Consider the following 24,604-nt stretch of genomic DNA (forward strand, 5'->3'; position numbering starts at 1 on the left):
CCACCCAGTGAAAGTGAGTTTGAAACCAAGCTTTAATCTAGACTGAACAGCTGAGACTGGATTACAGTGGTAATAGGGTGCACAGATCTAGATTGAATTGCTGATGCATACTTCTCAAATCATTAGGCTGCAACTACTGTTATTTGGTATATATTCATTCTGCCTAAAATTCTCTCATATTTTGACTTTTGTTCTTTTTTAAATATTTTTTAATGGACACAATATCTTTATTTATTTTTATGTGGTGCTGAGGATCAAACCCAGTGCCTCACATGTGCAGGACAAGCACTCTACATTGAGCTACAGCCTCAGACCTGACTTTTGTTCCTTTAATAACCAAATTATAGGAAGTGAAGTTATTTCCTAAACAATCCACTTGATGTTCTCAATTTTAACAGTTGCTGAAAGACTTTATGTAAACTGCTAAAATACCTGAGTCTCAGCTTTCTCCTTTGTCAAAACAAATAAAAACTGCTTTCTCACTTGGTTATTGTGAGAATTAAAGGAGGATATGCACTTGAGCAGATTTTGTAAATCCTAAAAAAGTAGACATATATGTATATATGTATATGAATGTATGCATTGTGTATATCCATAATTATTACACTATGATTAACAGTCCTCCATGATCTCATTCCTCTTTGGGGAAGGAGGAACAACTTTACTTATTTTAAATAGATAACGCATTCACAGGGTTCAAAAGTCTAAAGATGCAAAAGGGTATTTGTTGAAAAGTCTCCTTCCCTTTCCTGTCCTTCAGCCACCTATTTCTCCTTTCATTGAATGAATGGACTATAACTTATTTAATATTCTCCCATGTTTAATTTATTTACAATCTTTTACTATACTAACATTTTGTTCACATCAAGCATATTTGTAAGGTACATTTCTAAACGGAGAATTTTGAAAAAGACTGCCAGATTACTCTCCATAGAGGTCTGGAGCAAGTTATCCTCCTGCCAGTCATAAATGGAGACTGTTTTCGACACACTTGTCAACATAATCTCTTACCAAAGATTGTTGTTAAATCTCAGCCAGCGGGATAATAGAAAATTGTATCTTAATTTAAAAATGGTATTTTAATTTACTTTTCTGTAATAAGGTTTTTGGTAGTCACTCTTTGAATATTAAGAGAATTTATTCCACTCTCTTTCTTCCTCTAAAACTCTCTGTACATCCTATGATCCAGCCACCCTGAGCTACTTGCTATTCTCCAAGTGGGCCATATTTGGGGATCCTTCCATCTTTTGCTTAATAAAATTTTTTTGATAGTCAAGTTTCAAAGGCATTTCAATGCTTATGAAGTTTCCTAAATTCCGCCCATGAACTTAAACCTCCTCCCCTTCTCTGGAGTGCCCAGAGTTCAGTTTCAAAGTTTCAAAAAAGTATCATTTCATTGTGACACATACATGAATGTGCTTCTTGGTGGTTGAGACTGTCTCCTTCATCTTAGCATCCCCAATGATGTTCAGCACACTCACTCTACTGTGAGATGGAAGACTCAATTAGAAGGAAAGACTGAATTTTTTCTTTTCTTTTTTGCATATGTGTTCTTAAACATCTAAAACAGCAATGCAAATCTACTGATCAGAATAATAAAATAAAGTGAAGACTTGGAGACTTGCTTTTGAGCCTATAGGCTCATCTTACAACTTAATAAAGACTGATAAATCTTCCCTCTGTGTTAATGGTTAATATTTGTTGTTTTAATACTGATTATGACTTACATGACTAAAAACATAAGTGAGATCAAACTATTTATAAAGCAATGTACTAATGCCTAATAAGTCTATGAAAAAATGGCTGACTTCTTTACTAAGCAAGATTATGCAACTTAAAAGTAGGAAGATACCACTAAACATTCTTCAGAATGGCTCAAATAAAAAAAAAAAAATCAGGAAATACCAAGAATGGATGTAGAGCACCTGGAACTCTCATATACTATTGGAGGAAATGTAAACTTGCACAGTAAATTTGGATAACTGTTTGGAGAATCAATCAAGCTATACATATGCCAACCCTGTGACCTGGCAAGTCTACTTCTGGATTTATATTTGATAAAAATGCATATGTATATCGCCGAAAGCTAGGTACAAGAATATTCACAGTAGCACCAATCAGTAACAGCCCAAAGTGGGAAGAACCAAAATTCAACAGTAAAATGTATAAAATCTGGCATATTCCAAGAGTGGAATTCAAACAGTAACGGGGATGAACAAACTACAACTGCACACCAAAATATGAATAAATCTTACACATTCAAGAGTCTATATGACTCAATTTATATAAATTATAAAGTTAAACACATCTAATCTGATTGTGTTACAAATCAAGAGAGAAATTACCCACCAGGAGTAGAGATGGGAACTGGAGGCTTGGATGTTTCTTAATCTGTATGCTGGTTACATAGATATGTTCACATTTTTTTTTATTTCAAAATTTTTGAGTAGTAGATGGACACAATACATTTGTTTTATTTATTTTTATGTGGTGCTGAGGATAGAACCCTGTGCTTCACATGTGGTAGGCAAATGCTCTACCACTGAGCTACAACCCCAGCCCAGATATCTGCATCTTATAAAACACATTAAACTATACATTTATGCTCTGTATACATTTCTTCATGTCTGTTATACTTCAGTTAAAAAGCTTATCTAAAATAATAGAAAAGCAATAGGATAAACCTCCCAAAACAGGGTATGTTTCCCTTAAAATTCCTTTAGTGAATAAATGTTTTTTAAATCCTGTGCTGATTATTGGCCACTTTCAAAACCCAATTGACTTGCACTTGTTTCACCCAAGAGATCTCAAATCAAGCAGTTTTCTATTTAGGGAACAAAGCAGGAATTCAAATTTTCTGGTTAAGAAACAAAATGAGGTGACCAAAGGAAATCAGCTATTGAGAATAGGCAAAGATTGCAGAAAAAGGAGAAAAAGAACAGAATTTCCTTTAAATGGTACCAAAATAGCTTTTATTTTTAAAAGAAGTTTTTGTTGAACTACTGAGAAAAAATACAACTATTTATCCCAATATAGATATGTGCCTCCGCACCCAGCTTTCTTCCCAATATTATTTTAAAATACTACACAACAGACAAAGAAAGAAAGAGTGCACACACCACGGGAGTAGTAATTAATGGCAAATGCAGGTGTCTGAATAGAGGAAAACTAAGGGAAATAAAACACAAATCTTTCCACCTCATTAGTCTTCTAAAAATATCCTCACATAACACAATACCATGCCCTGCTTGTGTGGTATATAAATGAATGAGAAGCCTAATCAAAATGGTTTTTGTGATTCTTGACCACAGCCCAGATACAAATACTTTGGAGATTTAAAATGAAGACCAAAAAAAAAAAAAAAAAAAAAAAAAAAAAAAAAAAACAATGGTGCTGAACTGGCCAAGTAGGGCTTAAAATAAACAGAGAAACTGTGCAACACAAAAGCAATGTATAGCAAATTCAATTATCTGTGCTAATGGAGACAGATTTTTAAAAATTTTTTCCATTAGGCTGTGAAATATCAAAATAATAGGCACTTTGAGACTGATGAATAGACCCAAACACTTACCCCCTTCTGAACCTGCATTAATTCATTTTTAACTTGATTCCAACAGGATGCAAGAGGGAAGAAAATAAAAAAGACTGAAGTCTAGGCAACCACCAGGGTAAGGTGAGCTCATAGATGACTCTCAACTTCCTGTTGTAAAAGGAGACACCAAGAAGATGGTTAACTGAAATGCATAGCTAATCCATCACCATTCATAAGTTGGTCAATGTACAGAAACTGGTTTTACACAGAAACATCATTAAGTAGATTATCTCCACAAAGAGAAATAAGAAAAAGATGGAATGCTACCAAGGTGTTAGTTACACCCCTCCCTCTAACCTTGTCCACCTTCAGCCATAGGCCCTAACAAGCCGTGAAATTTGCAGAACAGCAGGTAGCAACAAGAAAACAAGCAAGGGTTTTGGATAACCAAAATTTCAAGTAAAATTTTTAAAAATATGGAATGAGTAATTCTTGGTCCAAATAATGATTTTTTTAAAAATTCTTCTCTCCTTATAGAGAGAAGGGTTAGAATTAACCATTCGTGAACTGAACTAATAAAGGCATGATGGAAAAAGGAAGATCAAAATTATATGCTTCTCCCCAATGACACAAGCATCTATACTAACAATCTAACCCAAAACAGACATACACTGTCTCAGACTGACCTGGTTTAACAGGTACAGAAAAGAGGATCACCATGATCTAGCCAAGACTAGTGGAAATTAGCAATAGGAATAGTAAGAAGGGCAGGGTTTGTGGCTCAGTGGTGGAGTGCTTGCCTAGCATGTGTGAGGCACTGGGTTCGATCCTCAGCACCACAAAAATAAATAAATAAATAAAATAAAGGTATTGTGTCCATGTACAACTAAAAAAGTATTTAAAAAAAAGGAATAGCAAGAAGCAACATTCAATAAGGATGAGCTATGGTCCAAGTGTCTGTATCCTTGACCCTCCCAATCCTTATGCTGAAAACCTAATCGCCAAGGGGATAGTGTTAGGAGGTGCCTCTTTGGACTTTGACACACCTGTAAGTAGATTATCAAGGTGGAGCCCTCATGAATGGGATTAGTGCCATTACAAAAGAGGACCCAGGTAGCTGCCTTTCTCCATCCACCATATGAGGACACAGCTAGAAGTCACCATCCACAGAATGTAGGCCCTGGACACCAAATCTGCCAGTACCTTGGACTTCCTATCTGCCAGTACTATTAGCAAAATATTTCTGTTATTTATAAACTATTCAATTTATGTCTTCTGTTATAGCAACCTGAATAGAATAAAGCAAGATGGCACATTAATCAAGGAATAACTAGGAGGTCTCTCTAGAAGAACTCAGAAGTCCACAAAATGAGTCGCTTGGTAAAGGGACTCAATAAGCAAGCCTGGATCACATCAGAGCTGAGTATGTTCTCAGGTGTTCACAACTCTGCAGAGCAGTTTTGTCTGCTAAGCCAACTGCCCCATTTGGTATCAGCACCTCAATTTTTCTGTGGTTCCACAAGTGGCATGTGACCCATGCCTGGCCAGTGGCAACCCTGATAATCCTGGCCCCAACCACCAGTTCAGATTTAAGAGCATGACCCAGGCAGGAGCCATCAGAGCTAATAAGCATCTGTAAAAGGGATGGAGCTGCTCAGCATGGAAGAAATGAACAGTAGTGGCTGAGACATACCCACATGCACAAGGCTGCCTAGGAATGACCCAGAAGAAATGAGTTGGGAGGTGGCATTGTGTACAATCAGAGAAATTAAAAGTTGTGCTTCAATTGTGTACAATGAATCCAAAAGCAATCTGCTGTCATATGTACCTAATTAAAATAAATAAATTTTAAAAAGAGAGAAACAAAAGACATAATATGAGCCCCTGAACATAATATGAGCTCTGCCTGAAGTTAGTCAGACTCTTAAACTTTACAAAACAAAGCCAATCATTTTTTTTTAATTGTCCTGATGCTGGATGCATTTCTGTCATTTGGAAATAAATGTCTTAAGATATTATTGCTGCAAGTTCCTTTAAAAACCTTTACAGGAATTTTTAGCTAGATTTCCCAGTCTCGGTTATTTAAAAAAATTAAAATATTTTGAAATGGAACATTCTGAGAAATGAATATGAAATCACTTTGTCCCTTATTATTCCCTGAATTTTAGGAGCCTTTGGAGGACTGCATTATTTCTTCTCTCACAGAAGAAAATGCACTTCTTGGCATAACTGATTCTTTACACTTGATCCTAATACCAAGTGGTTTTAAGCTTTAAGGACATTAAAAACCTGTCTGTTCAGTTCTGCCTTTGTGGCTCCCAGGATGAAGTGAAATTTGAGGGTTTTGCTGCTTGAATTCACTTCTTTCTTGAATTTATCTTCCTCTAACGAGAAGAGCAAAAAAGAAGATTGTGTTGGATTCTGTGAGTCTATAACAGGTTCATCATTACAAAACTCCATTCACAGACTTGCTACTGCAGTCTCCCTGAGGAATCTGGTCAGTACCCTTTGCCTCCTTTTGCTGACATCTGCCCCAGCTAAGCAGTATTACATCTAGTGGATTTCACGTTTGGTTGTCTATGAAAATGACCTGGGTGAAGTAGAAGTGTGCAGAAGCTGGTCCTGAGCCCAGAATTTGCCAGTATGAAGTGTTAGAAAGGGCACAGGTCTAGAAGTCCAGAGGACTTGGTCCTGGTCAACTAGGAGTGGCATTTCACTGTGTTTTTTCACAGTGGGTAAAACTATGTGTGTAGTGGGTAGTAAGACTGATTAAGTGGATCAAAGTCAACATTAAAAACAAAATGATTCTAGAGCTAGTACAGGAAATATACAAAATGAGCCTAGACTACCTTATAGTGCCAGAAAGTAAGGACACGCTTAAAAAAAAAAAATCCACAATAATGAGCTCTGTCAAAATGACATAGGAGTCAACTGCAAGAGCTCCTATTGCCAAAGCTGGAACGATTTGAGGAATAAATGTTATTGCATTATAAACAAAATATAAAATAAATACCCATGAGTTCATACTGTTATAAATATGGCTTAATGGAAAAATTAATAAATGCAAAAGAAAAGAATAGACAAATCTGCCATAGAAGAAGAATCTAAATAACTTTTTACATAGATCCTCCACCCTCAAGCATGGGGAGCCTAACACTTCACTCCTTAAGGATAGGCTGTGCACAGTGACCTACTTCCAAAGAGTAAAGAATGGAAACAGGAGGGAAAGGGTAACTCTACAGTGGAGAAACCTAACAAGTACTACCACAACAAGATTATAAAAGTCAGCATGCACATGAAAACGTATCATGAGAGGATAAATCCTCAATGTGACATGGCAAGAATGGCACATTACTCATGTGATCTTCTTCCCTCAAACCTGTAATCCACTCTAATGATGAGAAAAACATCAGACAAATCCAAGTGGAGGGACAGTTACAAGATACTCCTCAAAATTGTCAAGATCACCAAAAAGAGGGAGAGTCTGATGCTGTGGTCTGAATGTATCCTCTAAAATTCATGTGTTGGAAACTTAACTCCCAATGCTACAGTGTTGGGAGGTGGATCTTTTGAGAGGTGTTTAGGCCATGAAAATGGAGCCCTCATTATTACATTAACACCACTATGAAAAGAGGGGGGACTTGAAAGAGTGGGTTCTCTGGCTTGCTCTTCTGCCTTCCGCCATGTAGGGATACAGTAAGAAGGCCCATACCAGATGGCAGTGACTTCATCTTGGATTTCCTAGCCTCCAGACTGTGGCAGAAAAAATTCCTGTTCTTCACAAACAACCCAGTCCCAGGTACAAGGTTATAACACAAAATAAGCTAAGACATCCAGGAAACTGTCACAGCTAAGGGGAGTCTAAGAGACATGACGACTAACATACTGTGGAATCCTAAATGCGCTCTTGGAATAGTCAAAGGACACCAGGCAAAAACCAAGGCAATCTAAATGAAGTATGGGTTTTACTTCATTGTTATTGGTTCATTAATCATGACAAATGTACCATATTAATGTAAGATATTACTAATAAGGAAAACCAGGTTAGAGCATATTAGAACTCTCTGTACTGTCTTCATAACTTTTCTGTAACAGTAAAACCATTCTAAAATTAAAAGCTCTTTTTGTGTTGGAAAGGTGTGACTAAAACAAACAAACCTGGACAAGCTTTGAGTGTTTTCAGAGCAGATGAGCTCTAAGCCTTTTACCAGCTTTAAAGGAAATGTGGGGGGAACATTACTTCTACAGTAAGAAAGTCTAGATACAAGTCTTGGCTCAGTCACCGATCCCTGGAGTAAGTCACTAACTTATTCTTGGTCTGATTTTCCCCGATTGCCTATCAAAGTTAATACCTGTCTTGCCTATCTCACAGTTGTGGTCTTGAGAGGCTGTGTTAGTCAGCTTTCCATCACTGTGACAAAACAACTGAGAAAAATCAACCTAAGAGGAGGAATTGTTTATTTTGACTCAGGGTTTCAAGAGTTTTGGTCCATGTTTACTTCGCCTGGTTGCTTTAGGCCTATGGCAGAGCAGTAGGAGCATGTGGCAGAGGAAGACTATTCACCTTGTGTTAGCCAGGATGCAAAAAGAGATAGAGAAAGGGGCCAGCCTCCAAATATCCCCTTCAAAGCCATGCCCCCAATGACCTAACTTCCTCCCACTATGCCCAACCTCCTAGAGGTTCCACCACTTCCTACCAGTGTCCCAGGATGGCGACCAAGCCTTCAGCACATGAGCCTTTGGAGCACACTTCCAAACAAGAGCCGAAGCAAAGCCTACTAAAGTGACTTACGGACTTGGAAATACTATTCAAAATAAAAGATTCTCTGGATCACCTGAGAATTTATTAGAAATACAAAATCTTGGGTCCCATTCCAGACTCACTAAATCCAACACTCAGGGGTAGGACCCACAATTAGTATTTTAACAAGTCCTCAAGGGCATTTTGGTGTTGCTGAAGCTTAGAAATCTGCCCACAAAACACCTATCACCTCATGTCCTATTCACATGGTCCCATTCCTCCAGCAAGTTCTTATTTCCTGTACAGTCCCTGTCACATCTATTAACACTTGACTAAAAAGATGCAGCACTATCCACAGGGATGTAGGCACATCCATGACCTGCTAAACCTCAGGGTGAGTTAACCATCTGTGGCAAGATCCAAGTCCCTTACATCTTAGAACATGGAAGGTTCTTAGCAATGAAGGAAACTATGGCACCTGTTGGGACCACACATTTCACACTGAGAAAACCCAAATTCCCACATTCTGTCCTCTGGTCTCTCACATTTTTCAGACCAAAGTGGCAATCTATGAGTTAGAAAAGGCAGTTAGTTGTCTTATATAAATATCCAGCTGCATCTGTCCACATACACCTAGAAAAAAAAGACCTTTGGGTGCCAGAAGGAAAAAAAAAAGAGAGAGAGAGAGAAACTTCTAGTCCCTTAATCAAGGGACAAATAATGCAGAACTGAAAGTAACAAGCAAACTGGAATGCTATTTTGGCCTGTGGGATTGCAGTCTAGAAAAACAGGAATTACAAGTCAGGAGTACCCTATACTCGGGGGTTTGCACAGAGGTTCATGCAGTCCTGTTTCTGAACCATGTTTTTAGGCCATGCACGACCTTTATCCTCTTTCTTTCTCACACCTTGTGATTGATACCATTCCTTAAACACACACGCAATAAACTTAAGACTTTGCTGGGCTAAAGAAAATCTGAGCTGAAAAACTATCTGGGGGAAATGTTATACTCTGTTTGTGGATATGTATGCTTATAAGATAGAAGAGCTGCTGGTACAAACAGTGTCCCTCTAAGCACAAACACAGGGCACCCATGTGCCTTGTGAGGAGCATCATTATTTCTCAGGCACAACTCATAAATAAATCATACATATAAAAAAATACATCAACAAATAATCGTTTCTTTATTCACTTCTGCTTTGCTTATTTTCCCTGTCATAGTGTTCTAGAGAGTAATCTCCATTCCAGAAGTTACTGCATAACTTACAAAGATACTACAATGCCACAAAGGCAAGTTCAGCTGAAGTCAAAACACCAGCCAAGATTTTGCAGTAGCCCATGGCACCTGTTTTCAGAGGCTACAAATGCCTGTATTCCTAGGCCATCTGCATTACCTATGTCAAATTTTATGGTAATTTTTCTGGTCTCCAACCATCTTTTTTCTCCCCAGTGACCATACAGTAAGTGCTTCAGTAATAACAATATTTACTTTTTGTATCTGTCTACTCATTAAACCAATGAACACATAACCCCTTGCTCAAAACACTTGGTGGCTAACTAGCCACACACCCCTTTCAGGTCCTCAGCAATTCCTAACTTCCAACCACAAAGTATAACCCACTTTCTGTCTCTGCTCATCATTCCCCTCCGCCAGAAGTATCTTTCTTTCCCAACTTCTCTACCTTTTGATATTGTACAACATTCCGAAGTCCTACTCTGCTAATATCCCTCCCAGGATATTTCTGCTTCATTGTGTGGAATGACAACCCACCCCAATTCAGTGGTTATCACAAAAACAGCCCAAAGAGTGATTGTGAGAGTTAAATCAGTGATATTTTTTCAAAAATAATAGAAAGTAGTGTCTCACTTTTAGTAGATATGATATGAAAAAACCATGGTAATGATCTTATGATTTCAATGCCTGTGTGGCTAGTTACCCTTCCCCTGCCTATCTCCTGGTTTACCTTCCCCAAGATGCCACATACACCCCGTTTTCTCCTGGAAGCTGCCCCAGAGGTTGTACAGGTTGGGCTTCCCTTGGAAACATCAACTGTCACAGTTTCAGCCAAACTGCTGACCCAGCACTGATCACAGTGGCACCTCTCTCCTGAGCTGCTGCTGGACATCTCCCCTCGACAGCACTTCAAGCTCAGCACGTTCAAAACCAGAACATTCTTTTCCCCTAAGATCTTCTCATCTTTCTATTTTCCCTGACAGTAATCATTGGTGCCATAAATAATGCAGACAGAGACCTGAAATTCTGAAGTTATTTAATACGTGTATTTTAACCTCAGTAACATACTGACCTCAAACAAAATTCAAAAGGTACCATTTCAATCTCTTGCCTATCCTCCAGTTCCTACTACTCTTCCTGGGGGAATCTGAAGTTACCCATCTCCTGTACATCCTTCAAGAGATACTAGTAAAAGTTTACCAACCTACTTGCTGAAAAAATAAAAACAAAACAACCTGATTGGTCCTGTTGGTTGATGTCTATGGTGTAAGTATGCCCACACAACTGACTTCATAAGACCAACTCAAGACACCAGCTTGGAAATAGAAGCCACAACTGATCCTCTTAAGCAGTATAAACTGGCTTCAGCCCACCAGCTTTATGTGTATGTTGGCATATTTTTAAATACATGTACATGTGCATGCATAGGTATACATGTAAAATATATTGTATGTGGATATATTTCTAACAAATGGGTACATATCATATATACCTTTGTATATATGATATGTATATCATACTTATCTATGTACCTATGTAGAGCTACCTTATTTTTAACTGCATCATCATTAGCTAGTAACTATTGATGTAAATTAATTATTCTTGTTTGTTCAAACACTGAAATACATAATTTTGCACATATATCATTTTGTGCATTTGCATATCTATCAGATAAAATTCCTAGAATTGTTATTGCTGATTTTTGAAAGACACCACCAATGTCTCTCCACAGACCTTGGGTCAATTCATACACTTTGCATGAATATCAATTTCCTCAAACATTTGCCAACACTGTAATCACATTTTGTGATATTTGCCAATCTGATGGTGGAAAATAGCATCTTACTAAAGTTTTCATTTGCATTTCTTTTTAAAATATTTTTTTAGTTGTCAATGGACCTTTAGTTTATTTACTGATACATGGTACTGAGAATCAAACCCAGTGCCTCACACATGCTAGGCAAGTGCTCACTGAGCCACAACCTCAGACCTGCATTTCTTTTTTATGAGGTTAAAGTTTTAATATGTTAAAGAGATATTTTTATACCATTTTGTGAACTGTATGTTCATATTCTTTGCCTCCAGAGTAATAAGCTTTCTCTTATTGATTTGTTAGTTTTTTTTAATATTCTGATGAAAGTAGATCTTTATGATACAAATTGCAATTATTTTCCTACATTTTTGACATAGCTAAAAAAATCTTGCCTTATAAAAATTACAAAGGTTCAAATGAATCAAACTTTTATTTTATACCTTCTGGATTTTGTGTCATATCTAGAAAGAATTTTCTATCTCCATTATTATTAAACTGGGATTCTATTTTCTTTTCCTAGTTGTTTTAATATGAAATATTTTATCTCATGGAATTCATTTTGGTAGAAGGTGGGACATAAAGTTTCAATTTTATGTTTTGCCTGATGATACCAACACAATAATCTCCACCATGGTATCATCTTTCTTTCCCTTCTCCCTCAACCCACTCTCCCAGTCCCTATTCCTAGAGGCTATTGTTCTACTCTTTCAGTATTGCATGTCTTTCTTCTTCCACTGTGACAGTCCTCATTCAGGTGTCATCACCTTGTGCCTGTACTCCCAACCTCTGATGTTCTCTAGCATCACCAGAATACTTTCCTCTGAGAAAGCTCCCATCATGTCACTTCCTTCTTCAGAATGGTCCTTAGACTTGTACTGTGAGATTCAGTTGGGCCCCAACTTACCTCTTCATTCCTGTGCACGTTCTGTCACTTTTCCCATCTAAACAATCCTTCCACTCATCAATCTAGAGAGTTCATTAATCCTTAAAGTGTTATACCTTGGCTCATCCTACACTTTCTGCCTAGAAATGTCCTTTCTACTAAGTCCTCTATATGTTCCTTCATCTCAATCCTGTGTGTCCTTCAAGACTTGGCTCAAATGTCCAATTCTCTGCAAAAGTATCTCCCACTGCTCCTGAGCTCCTTTGGTTGTGTGTGTGTGTGTGTGTGTGCGTGCGTGCGCATGCATGCATGCACACATTTTGCTCTCTTTGTGAACACAGGGAATCTACTTAGCCCTTTATAGTCATGTGATAGGCTTCTTTGGATGGAAGGAACAGAAAACCAATCTGGCAAACAAAACCAAGGAAAATGTATTAGAAAAATATCAACTCAAGGAACTACAAGAAGCTCGAGGCAAGCTCTGACACAGCTCCACAGACTCAAAGCCAGACCATTCGTATACAGTTGGAAACAGTCTAGTCAGGATGCTTACTCACTACAGAATCTCCAAGATCCTTGGCTTTGGTCCCAGTGTACAAAAAGAAGCATCTTGGACACAGGGCTACCCATGGCTGCAGGGAATGAGACTCCTTGTTCTGGTCCTAGCAGACTGTGTCCAGAGGCAAGAAGTGATTTCTCAAATGGAAATTAGGAGGGTAAATGGGTGTCAGAAAGCCAAAGAGCAACTACTCCCCAACTTCTGGTCTATTGTTTAACTGGAATGATAACCACCACTATATAAGAAGATCTAATGAAGCACTCAGCCTGACACATGGTAGTTTCTCAACAGTTACTGGCTTTCACTGTTATTTTTGTTGTTCTTTATAATTATCATCATCACCTTCAAAGACAGGAAGATTCCCCATTCCCTAATGATTCCAACAAGCTCCAAGGAAACAAACCTGTTACTTCTATATTCATTAGAAATTAGCTCGAAGCAGCTGTGAACCTGTGAGAAATACTCAAGTGAGCTTCCCCTATATTCTTTCAGGTTTTCAAATACCCCTAATTCACCTCAGATGGTAGACAACTGAGCTTTGCTAGAATCAGAGCCAGTGAGTTATTTCCACCTACTTTCAGGGCTATACCAGAGAACAGGTTGTTATATCTCATTCAGAGTCAGCTACAAAGGTGATACAAACACAGCTTTGGATTCAATTCCCATCAGCAAAAAACCAAACCTGTGTATAGCATCACAGGAAGCAATTCAAACTCTTAGAAGAGGAGTTAAAACCATCCTCCTCCCCAGCTCCACATGGCCTCCTGCAATCCCCAGAGAGACACAAAAGGTCAGGACTCTGCTCATCTCATCCCCCCCAGAGGATTCCCTAGTCACGTCCTCTTTTCTCTTCTTTATGCAGATTCTTGCAGCCTGAATCGTAAGCCAAAGGAAAAAAAATGGAACTTTTCTCCCTGGGGTCTCAATTAAAATCCAGACTCATTCCCTTTGAGTCACATATCACAATTGTAATTAATGAATTCTCTGTTTAACATCTCTTATCTCCTTCTGGACTATAAAGTCCTTGAAGGGAGACTCTGCCTCTAATTTATCATGGTATCCCCTGCTCCCAGCCTGGTACCAGGCATTTTGCATGTGTTCAACAAATAGCTATAAAATGCATGAACAAAAATCTTAGTACATATTTTGATTCTAGGGAGGCATTTACTTCAAGTTTAATGGTATTTGTGAAATTCAAATTATATATATTAATTTTTCCCTCTGAGCATTTCAGATCACTGCCCGCTACCAATGATTTGGAGAGGAATATTGTTTTGATAGGCTTAAACAATTTTAAATTTCTTGAGAATATTACAGTATTTGCTATCAAGACAAGAAACAAGGATGGGAATCAATGCTAGTACATTTTAATACATAAATGGAGAAATGTAATATTGAAAAAAGTGTTTGACCATGTAACACTTTTAAAAAAAGATTTTAGAACTTTAACTGTAAAGAGTAAAAAAAAAAATAGCAAACTATTTATATTGACAGACTGTGACCCTCTGCTGATCTCTCATGGAGCTGTGCATTGCAACTGCTTGGCATTCGAGCTGATATTCAATTCAGTTCTACTCTCGCAGTGTCAGAATCACAGATGAGAATACCCTCCAAGATTGTTCATCTAGCCCTCAGCCCCTCAGAGAACTAGGTTTCCTGTTCCTGCTGTTATTTTGTGAGTAAATGTAGATATCCACATAGCAACATAATTTTCATCTAAATAAATTTTATTAGAACACAATTTGCTTTTCAGCTTTAAATCTACACACTATTATTAAAGAACCACATTCCACTCATACTCAAGTGGGTCTGAGGCAGTTTAGAAATAATCATATTCAGGCCCCCAAACAAACAACAGATTACTTAGGTAGAGGCAATAATAAAGCTAGTCCAGGGGAAATTCAGTTTCAGGAGAAATTCAGTTTCAACTATGTGACTACATACAATGAAATTACCACTCAACTTTCTATACTTTTCCAAGATGAAGGAAATATTTCATCAATTTCAATACAAAAGAATTAGATAAATAACCAATGGAATAATTCTTCTATTTTTAAGCTACTATTCCATTTATTGTAAAACATTTTCACATAGATAAAATAAGCCCATCAATGAGCATGGACGGTCATAGCCGCCTACTCTTAGCTTCTGCAAAGGAGACTCTTTAAACAAATTCCTGTGTCTTTGATTTGTGAAACGTTTCATTATGAAAGTTTTCAAACACACACAAAATACAGAACAGCACTATTTGATAGAAATGTATTACAAGCTATATAAATATAACTTTAAAGTAGCCGAATAAAAAAGAGTAAAAGGAAACAGGTGAAATTAGTTTGTTTATATATTATTGGATCCAAAATATCATTTCAACATTTTATCAACAAAATACATTGAGATGTTTTTACATTCTTTTTTACATCCCATCTTTAAAATTCAGTGTGTATTTTACACTTATAGCACTTCTCAATAACTACTAGCCAAATTTCAAGTACTCAAAGGCCACATGTAGCCATGGGCTACCTATGGACAGTATAAAGAAGGGCATTAAATTTACAGAATATGTTGTCCAGCTTCAGCAATCATCAACTCATGGACAGCCTTGTTTCCTCCATCATTTTTCCCTACCCCTGGACCACTTTGAAGCAAATTCTAAAAGTTGTAGCATTCCATCCATATTCATAAATTTCCTTGATTATTTCTTTTTGGTTTGTTTTGAAACAGTTGGTTTGTTCAAACTGGGATTTAAGCAATCAACTCTTGGGACTTATTTTTAATGATAAGATTTAGAGATGAGGATGTAGCTCAGTTGTACAGTGCCTGCTTAAAGCATCTCTGAGGCCTGGGTTTGATCCTCAGCATCACAAGGAAAAAGAAGAAAAAAGATTTTGTTTTTAAAAATCCCAACATAAGAGTCCTATTTTTAGTAAAATGTTTTATTGATTCAGGTATTTATTACACATTTATGTTGTGCCAGGCATGGTTCTAGCTCCAAGATACAGGACTCAAAGGAATTTCCAATTTAGTTTTGATTGTGTATGAGAAAGCTCATGTACTCAGGGAAACTTTAAAAAAAATACCACTTCCACCAACTGGCAGATGGGTAAATACAACATGATATTTTTATAATTTATATAGTTATATATTATTGTGTTATATATTAGTATATTTATTTTATATATACACACACATACATACACACACACACAATAAATGAAGCACTAACTTCTGCTACAATAAGGATGAGCCCTGAAAACAATCTGTTAAGTGAAAGAAGCCAGAAACAAAAAGCCACATATTATATAACTTCCTTTATAGAATAGGCAAACCACACAGATACAAAGTAGGGTGATAAAATGTTCAAAAGTCAATTATGGTGATGGCTGCACCACTTTCTGATTTTGTACTAAAAATCATTGCATCATATACTTTAAATGAGTGAATTATATGATATGTGGATTACTTATCAAAACACCTATTATTTTTAAAAATAGAAGTAAAAGAATAAAGTATGTTATGTTCATACAATAGAATACGGTCCAGCTGGGGCTCTGGCTGGGGCTCAGTGGTAGAGTGCTTGCCTAGCATGGGTGAGGCACTGGGTTCCATCCTTAACACCACATACCAAAATAAGCAAGTAAAATAAAGGCATGCTGTCCATCTACACCTACAGAAAAAAATTTTTTAAAAAAGAATAGTATCCAGCTATAAAACTGATCAAAATGATAAAACTCCTTTAAAAAAATTCCAGTCACCAACCCTCCTCACCCCAAGTCCAGAAACTTTGGAAGTAGGGCCTATGAAGATAAAAAAAAATTTAAAAATAACCAAAGAAGATCACTAGAATGCAAAAATAACCAAAGAAGAATGGTGGTTTAGGGCAAGATTCAGACAAATGACCAACAGTTGATTACAAAACAGTTCAATGACTGCTATGCATTAAATGGGTAGGCACAGAACACAGTGGCCATTCTCCAACTCCAAGTCAGCAGGAGGCAGAGGAAGGTTCCTACAGGTTGCATTTTGCTTTCCATGCTAAAATGTGATATGGGAGAGGAAATGAACCAGGAGGATATGGGTGAAGAGGAAAAGATTATGAAAAGGACAAAAGATCATGCAAAAACTATGGGGCCAAAGCCCATCCAGCATGGGGGTAGGGATGGGTTGCTGCATTTAGTTCAACAAGACTGGAAAAAAACAGAATCAATGATAAGTGGTGATTATGAAGCCAAAAGCTAAAGCTGATTCAGAGAGATCTCAAGATCTTATATGTCTAGTGAAAAATGTAAAATACTCATTAATCAATTGATCAAACACAAAAATTTCATTTGAATTTCACATGAGTTTTAATATATTTTAAATAACAGCATTACCACAGATTTGACTATGTACTACATATTATTTGCAAGATATTTATTCTACAATGTAAGATATTTATTCTACAATGTTTGTTACATATAAGAATTTGTGATTCCCTCACAATATATCCATAGTCCAAAGATGAGGACAACCAGAATAAGTGCTTTCCATGGATTTAATCAGGAATTCTATTACTTCATCATAAACTGATGAAGACTTTAAAGTACTGTGGATTAACAAACAGAAAACAAAAATGGAATATTCTAACCACTTTTTTCCTAACAGAATGAAACCAAATATAATTATTTAATATTCTTTTCAAATTGAGTACCTACTATGGGTAGAACACTAAGCCTAGTGATAGGAGGGATAGAAACGTGAATGATACACATTTCCTCTGCCTTCAGGGCAAAATCTATAGGGGTGGGTTCATTTGAATAAAAAACTAAGCAAAAGGACAAGAGGAGGGGAGGTACAAAATGCTGAAGGACACCTTCAGTAATCAAAAAACGGAACTAAGGACTGACTCATATTTTTTCTTTTTCTGCATTTTTTATTGGTGCATTATAAATTGTACATAATGGTGGGATCAATTGTTAGGTATTTGTATATGCGCACAATATAATTTGGCCAATATCACTCCCCAGCACTTGTTCCCTCTGTCTCTCCCCTCCTCCTACCTCTAGGTCACCTTTCTCTATTGTTCTTTCTTTGAATTTCATGACACTCCTCCCCACCTTTCTCTTCCTTTTTCCTCTCTAGTTTCTACATAAGAGAGAAAAAATGTGACCCTTGACCTACGTTTGGCTTATTTCACTAACAAATTCCATCCATTTTCCTGCAAATGACATAATTTCATTCTGCTTTCTGGCTGAATAAAACTCCATTGTGTATGTATACCACATTTTCATTATCCATTCATGTGCTGATGGACATCTAAGCTGGTTCGACAGTTTGGCTATTGTGAATTGTGCTGCTATACACAGGGATATGCATGTATCACTATAGTATGATGACTAATTCTTTCGGATAAACACTGAGAGTGGCATAAGGCAGTCCTATGGTCAGACTGGTTCCATGCCTAGTTTTTTGAGGAAACTCCACACTGATTTCCATAGTGGCTGTAGTAATTTACAATCCCACCAACAGTGTAGTGTTCCTTTTACTCCACATCCTCTCTAGAATGTATTGTTGTTTGTGTTCTTGATGTCTGCCATTCTGACTGCTATGAAATGAAGTCACAGTGTAGTTTTGATTTACATTTCCCTAATTGCTAACGATGTTGAACAGTTTTTCATATATCTGTTGGCCATTTGTATTTCTTCTTTTGAGAAATGTCTGTTTGATTCATTTGCCCATTTATTAATTTGAGTCTTTTTTTTTTTGGTGTTAAGTTTTCAGTCCTTTATATATTCTGGATATTAATCTTCTATCAGAAGAGTAGCTAGCAAAGATTTTCTCCCATTCTGTAAGTTCTCTTTTCATACTCTTATTTACTAAGCTGGTAGAATCTTTTTTAATCTGATGTCATTCCATGTATTAACTCTTGGCATCATTTCCTGAGCTTTAGGGGTCCTACTGAGGAAGTCATTGCCTGTGGCTATATGCTGGAGTGTTGACCCTATGCTTTCTTCTAGGAGTTGCATAGTTTCTGGTCTGATTCCAAGGCCTTTGATCCATTTTGAGTTGATTTTTGTTCAGAATGAAAGATAAGGGTCTCTGACTCATGTTTTTTTAATGTTCAGAGAAATTATAATGGCAGAAGTAGTTTATGAGTTCAGCCTTGAAAGAGTTAGGTTTTTAAGAAAGAGAGAGAGAGAGTGAGCTTTCTAGGCAACAGAAACGCATGGACAAAGGCAAAATGTTTTGGGAATGAAGTTCAGACTGTACTGACACAAGACTGAGAGAATGATGAAGTGAAGGCTGATGCTGAGCCTAGGATGCCAGATCCTGACTTTGGGCCAAGGAGTCCACTTAACGGGTACAGAAAAGCACTAAGGGTTTGAGTCTCAGCTCCAACGTTTATTGGTTGACAAGTGAACATAAGCTTAACTTTCCCTAGCCTCATCTGGAGACTAAGGGTCTAGTAGCACCTTCTTTGATGTCACTCTCAAGATTGAATGTAGTAATACAAATTCACATTTAGGCTAGCATCTAGCACATGAAAGTTCAGCGGCCGTTGCTGCTGTTATTATGAACTATATAAGCCACCCAATAATTTTTTAATAATATTTTAGTACTTAAGGAATTTATCTGATCATGCATGCCATGAAGGAGAGAAAGGTAGGAAAAATCCTACTGTAGGCAATGTCAGAGCAGAGCAAAGTCCCTAAGAGGCAGAACTAAGATACAGATAGGGTAGAAAAGGAGCCATGTGCAAGACACTGACCTGAATGTGATCTCAATAGTAGTAACTGGAAAGTCTAGAAAGAAGTTTCCAGACAGGGCCAGAAAGCTGACAAATAAGTAGATGCAGATAGGAAAGAAATTTGCAGGGAACAAAAACAACTGACAATTAAGGCTCTTAAGAACTTCCATCTTCCTTAGTGTCTCACACCCCCCCTTCACCTTCCATGGGCATTCTATGCCAGCCCTCCCTGGAGCACTCCGGAAATGGAAATGACAAATCAGAAACCACAGTACTGCTGAGAAGCACATTATAAATAAAAGTGGATTATCCAGACCTTGGTACAAGGAAAAACATTGTACTAACCCCCAAAGTTGGAATGAAGTAGAAGGAAAAGGGATCTCTACTTCCTTCCCCGTACCCTCTTTTGCCATTAGCCCTTTGGGTGGTAACCATGACACTCTTTCCCAACTTCTCCACACCCTCAGTTTCAACATAAGAGCAGAAAACACTAAAATGCTTCTATTTTACTAAAAGGCTGCTACAGAATTAATGGTCTCTAACTGTTCTCCATATGGGAAATGAGAGACTAGCTGGCTTTCCAATACTTCCCCTAAAGGGTAAAAAGCACCACTGTTCAGAATTCATTTACCACAGTGGGTAAAAGCAATCTGATTTCTCTTTAGATTAGGTGAAAGGAGGATTTCCTTTCCTCCCTATTAAAAGCCTCCAATCTACCAGGCCCACAAACCATACACTTAACCACAAAAACCAATGGCAGTAAGAATCTCAACAACTCAGAAAACAGTACACCTAGACATTTGATATTGCCACCAGAAAGTTTACAGCCCAACTTCAGACAGCTTTAATACAATTTATCACTGGGCTCTATGAGTATGAGTTAACATCCAATTAAACAGTAGGACAAGAGACATAATAATTTAGTGGAAAGAGCTAAGGGATTAGAGTCCAAAAAACTAATAAAATCTAGCTCAGCAATTTAGTATTGACCTTGGGCAAATTCCTGAACCTAGCTTCAATTTCTTCACCTAAAAAACAGAGATAATATCACAACATTGTCTATGAAGATGATGATTAAATGTGATAATATAGCCTATGGCAGCCGGGTAGTATCTGGCCTACAACATAACTATTAGTTATTATTGAAAATATAGCTCAAAGATAAAAGAACAAATATTTTGGCTGACAATAGCTTTTGTTACAAATAAAGCTAAATGCCATAAATAAATAAATAGCTAAATGCCTATTGACTGTAATGGTGGAAACCATATTTTAGTTTTCTTGGAAGTGGCCCAGCACAACAAAGAGAAAATAAAAAGGCTAGAATCCTGGTTCTGCCTGGATGATTTTGGGAAAATTGGTTAACTTGATGAAGCCTTAATTTTCCATCTGGTTCAAAATATACTACTATGAATCCTGCTGATTGTAAATAAAATCATATAGTACTAATTACATAATAATAGTAATAATAATAGAGGAGAGTTCAGTAATGTAGAGCAAGTAGATCAGGGGAGGGAGGAGGAGAAGAAAAGGGAAGGTATTGGGAAATGAGGATCAAAACATGTTAAATGCATATATGAATATGGCATGAGACTCACTATTATGTGTGATTGTAATGCATCAATAAAAAATACCTAGCTAATAAGACTACTGTAATGTTTAATGAGATAATCTACACAAAGTTCCTAGCATATGAATCTTGGAAGTTAGCTACTATTGCTCTTCAATAGTAGTTACTGCTATTTGTTAATTTTCCCAACAGAAAAAAAAGAGAATCACCATCAGCTAAGAAATCACCTTTTCTCATATTTACAGAGAAATTTTCACTTATTCATTCCATAAAAATGTACTGGAAACCCGTGTGTCAGGCTGTGTTCTTGACATTGAGGATTAAGTAATGAACAAGACTGACAAGGTCTCTGCTTTCCTGGAACTTACATTCTCAAAAGGGAAGGCAGTAAACAAACCAAGATCATTTCGGTGAGAGAGAGAGAGAGAGAGAGAGAGAGAGAAGGAATAGCAAACAGGGTGGCTTGGAGTTGGTGGAGGAGAAGGTCATTTAGCCTGGATGCACTGCAGCCCAGGCCTACCTGGCTAGTCTACTTTGGTCAGAAGGGGGACCTCAACTTGTATGATGCTTGAGGGTGGACTGTGGATGATCAGATAGACATTGGACCTGTGCTTTTTTTTTCTGCTGCTAAAAGTATATCTTTAGCAGCTATAATTTAAAATATAGTATTTTTAAACGGCCCCATCCCAGTAATCAAAACCTGCGGGGTTAATGCAACATCTATGGAGACTCCAACGCCTCAGCATAGTTCCCAGGCACATGGGAAGTGACAACTTCACAACCCTTTCAGCTAAGTGAGTCTAGGAAGGGCGCCTGGCTTAAGAACTATTTGGGCGATGTATGGCAGTGTCATCAGCAACTCCAGAGGCTACAAAAGCTCCCCGAGGCACCTTTAAGTCCGAAGGGACCAGTGCCGTTGGTCCCCAACCTAGGCACTGGGGAGCGGAGCAAGCCGAGGTGGAAAGGCGGTGGGGCGTCGCCGGGGTCTGCCGGCCGCGAGCCAACTCGCGGATGTGGTAAAGCCTCGCGACTGGCCCAATTAAACAGGTTTCCTGTGCCTCTAGCTCCGGAGCGGCGCCTGGCCCTTCCCCGGGACAGCTTCTCTGCGCCGCATCCTCCAGCAAGTACACGCAGTCCCCTGCGCTCAGCTCCTTCTCACCGTCAATCACACAGAAGCTGTCCCTTGAGGGACAGAACACTAAGAGGACAGCACCTGGGTCCGTCCCCCCAAGGGGGGGGGGGGGCTACAGCCGACACCAAGAACGATCTCCCTGTCTCAGGTGTGTCCCACTGGATGGCTCTTACCCAGACAACAGGAAACACACTGCGGTCCTCTGGGACTGGCAGCGACCCCGAAACTGCAACGGTTCTTGTACCCGCCGCCGCCGCCGGACCCCCACCACCCTCCAGCTCCATTCAAGCAGATTCCCCACCGCTTACCTGCGCGCTCTGCCGCAGGGAACACCGCCTAGTCCCCCGGTGCCTCGCTCCAGGGTTTGCTCACAGACCAAGAAGGAGGCAAACCCAGCTCCTCAAGTCGCCCTGCAAAAAGCAGCTGACAGTTGCCGCATCAGCCTAGGAGACTCGGGCGCCGACCGCCACTGAGGACTGATAGCAGGACCAAGAGCCTAGCTGCGCACTGGCCGTCTGGCGCTGAGGTCCCTTTTCCGGGGAGGTTCGCTGGCAATGAGAATGCGCTACCAGTTCCCAGTACTTTGCCCAGAACTTCTAGCGCGCAGCCTGGCGATTAGTCTGAGCAGCCAGCGAGAGGCGGGAGCAAAGAGGAGGGGCCTGCGGGCAGCCCTGGGGGCGGGGCCAAGTGGGGAGGCTAGGGGACGACGGAATAACCCCCACTACAACCAATCAGGAGTCACCCCGGGAAACGAGGTGGGGCAATGCCCTGGGAAGAAGCGGGCGAATTTCGTGACGCGTAGAGGGAGTTGGGGACCTGGACAAGTAGGAAGGGCGGAGGGCGTTGAAAGCTTTAGAGGGGCGGGGCGGGGGCTCTCGCCCGCCCAGCTTGGTGCCTGCGCGTCGTAGGCGTTGTACAAATGTTGGTCGAATGTCGTTTCCGGGCAATGAAAAGAGAGAGGAATGAGGCCGATGTGGAGGCACTGGTAAAGAAGATTCCAGGGGACGTTGGAGGTCAAACACCTGATCACTTAAAGTCAGACTGAGGCAGGGAGCCAAGAATGGAAAAAAAAATACGTGATGAGAGGAGGACGGTAGGTACCGGGTGTCAAAGGACAGAATTGGTGTGGGACACTGGGCTCAGAGACTATAACCCTGCCTACAGAGGCAGTCATGCAGATTCGAACCTAGGTGCCTGGAGAGGCTTGAGGAGAGAGTGGTCGTTTGGTTGGGGGGCGGGGGGGGGGTGCGTTACGGTTGCAATTTGAAATGCAGGAGCTTCTTGATTGACCGGGAAGTCCATCCGATTTAACTGCTCCACAGCCTCCTTTGATCCCAGCTCGAATGCAAGCAACTGATAATTTGGGGTCAGTTTGCAGACTGCAAACGCGTCAGGTGCCGCAGGTGGCGGGGTTGTCAAGGAAAATGCACTTACTGAGCGCCTGCTATGTGCTAGGAGCAGTGGTGGCCCTGCACCTGTGATAAAAGGCACACCAGGCTTCCTCCCTCAGGGAGCTTACATTTTAGTGCGAAGGCAGACAATGAACAAGAGACTATGCATATATTTAAAAACAAGAAAATGCTGATGAACTATTAGCACTGGGATGAAGGCCATGTAGAGCTTTCAAAAGTGGTGATCTGTATGATGGTAGCTTTCATGCAGATTCTTGAGGTAGGAAAAGAATCTACGGCGTCCAGTCTTTGGAAGAGCATCCCAGGTACAGGGTACCTCAAGTGCAAGGTATTTAACCTTACCATGGACCTATCCGGCCTCCTTCACAGAGCTGAGCAATGCCTGTGGCTCGCTAGGCTGGGCTCTTGACAGGTTCCAGAATACTCAGTTTCCAATCTCCACCAGCACATTTCCAGTCCCCAGACTGACCCCAAAGTAAGGTTCTGAGGCTCTTCCTGCAGCTATGCTATCTGCACTTTATTCATCATGCTCGGTTCTCCGCTTTCTGGAACCTTCACCGTCGCGTAATGTCTGGGACTGTCTGGCCCTCTGGCAAGCGGTCTAGCACAGGGGAATCCCGAGATGTTGAGATGTTGCAGAACGGTCATGCTGCCCGCGTTGGCACACGAAGAATTAATTACGTTGGAGAAATTTTCAAATTGAATGACTCGGAAGTATCTAAAGCACTCCCCAACACCTGAGGAACACAGGTCGAAGAACGTATCTGGCTGGCATGTGAACCATTCATGCTGAATTCAAGGAGGCACGTTGCCCACCCCAGCTGCTCACATTGTGTTTTGCCAACCTTCCTTTTCTTTTCCAATAACACTTCTTTTAGAAACTCGCTCAGTCCCAGTTCCTGCCCTCTTCCTCAGTCAAGCTATTTCCTTTTGCTTTTTCTTTTCCTCTCTTCACATCCACCTCCCCCATCAGCATTTCTTTTTTTTTTTTCTTTTTCTTTTTT

At 39.3% G+C, this 24,604-nt stretch overlaps 1 protein-coding gene across 5 annotated transcripts in view; it reads right to left on the minus strand.

Annotated features, from left to right (window-relative positions):
- The window catches only part of Osbpl3 (oxysterol binding protein like 3), a 188,093-nt gene extending 165,298 nt beyond the window's left edge, over positions 1-22,795 (minus strand). For all 5 annotated transcript variants that reach the window (XM_071613834.1, XM_071613823.1, XM_071613828.1 and 2 more), the window contains exon 1: positions 22,497-22,795. The gene's annotated coding sequence lies outside the window, so the exon portion shown is untranslated. The remainder of the gene's footprint in view (positions 1-22,496) is intronic.
- Between the last annotated feature and the right edge of the window lie 1,809 nt (positions 22,796-24,604).

Source organism: Marmota flaviventris, chromosome 1, assembly GCF_047511675.1.
Source record: "Marmota flaviventris isolate mMarFla1 chromosome 1, mMarFla1.hap1, whole genome shotgun sequence".
NCBI classification, from domain to species: domain Eukaryota; kingdom Metazoa; phylum Chordata; class Mammalia; order Rodentia; family Sciuridae; genus Marmota; species Marmota flaviventris.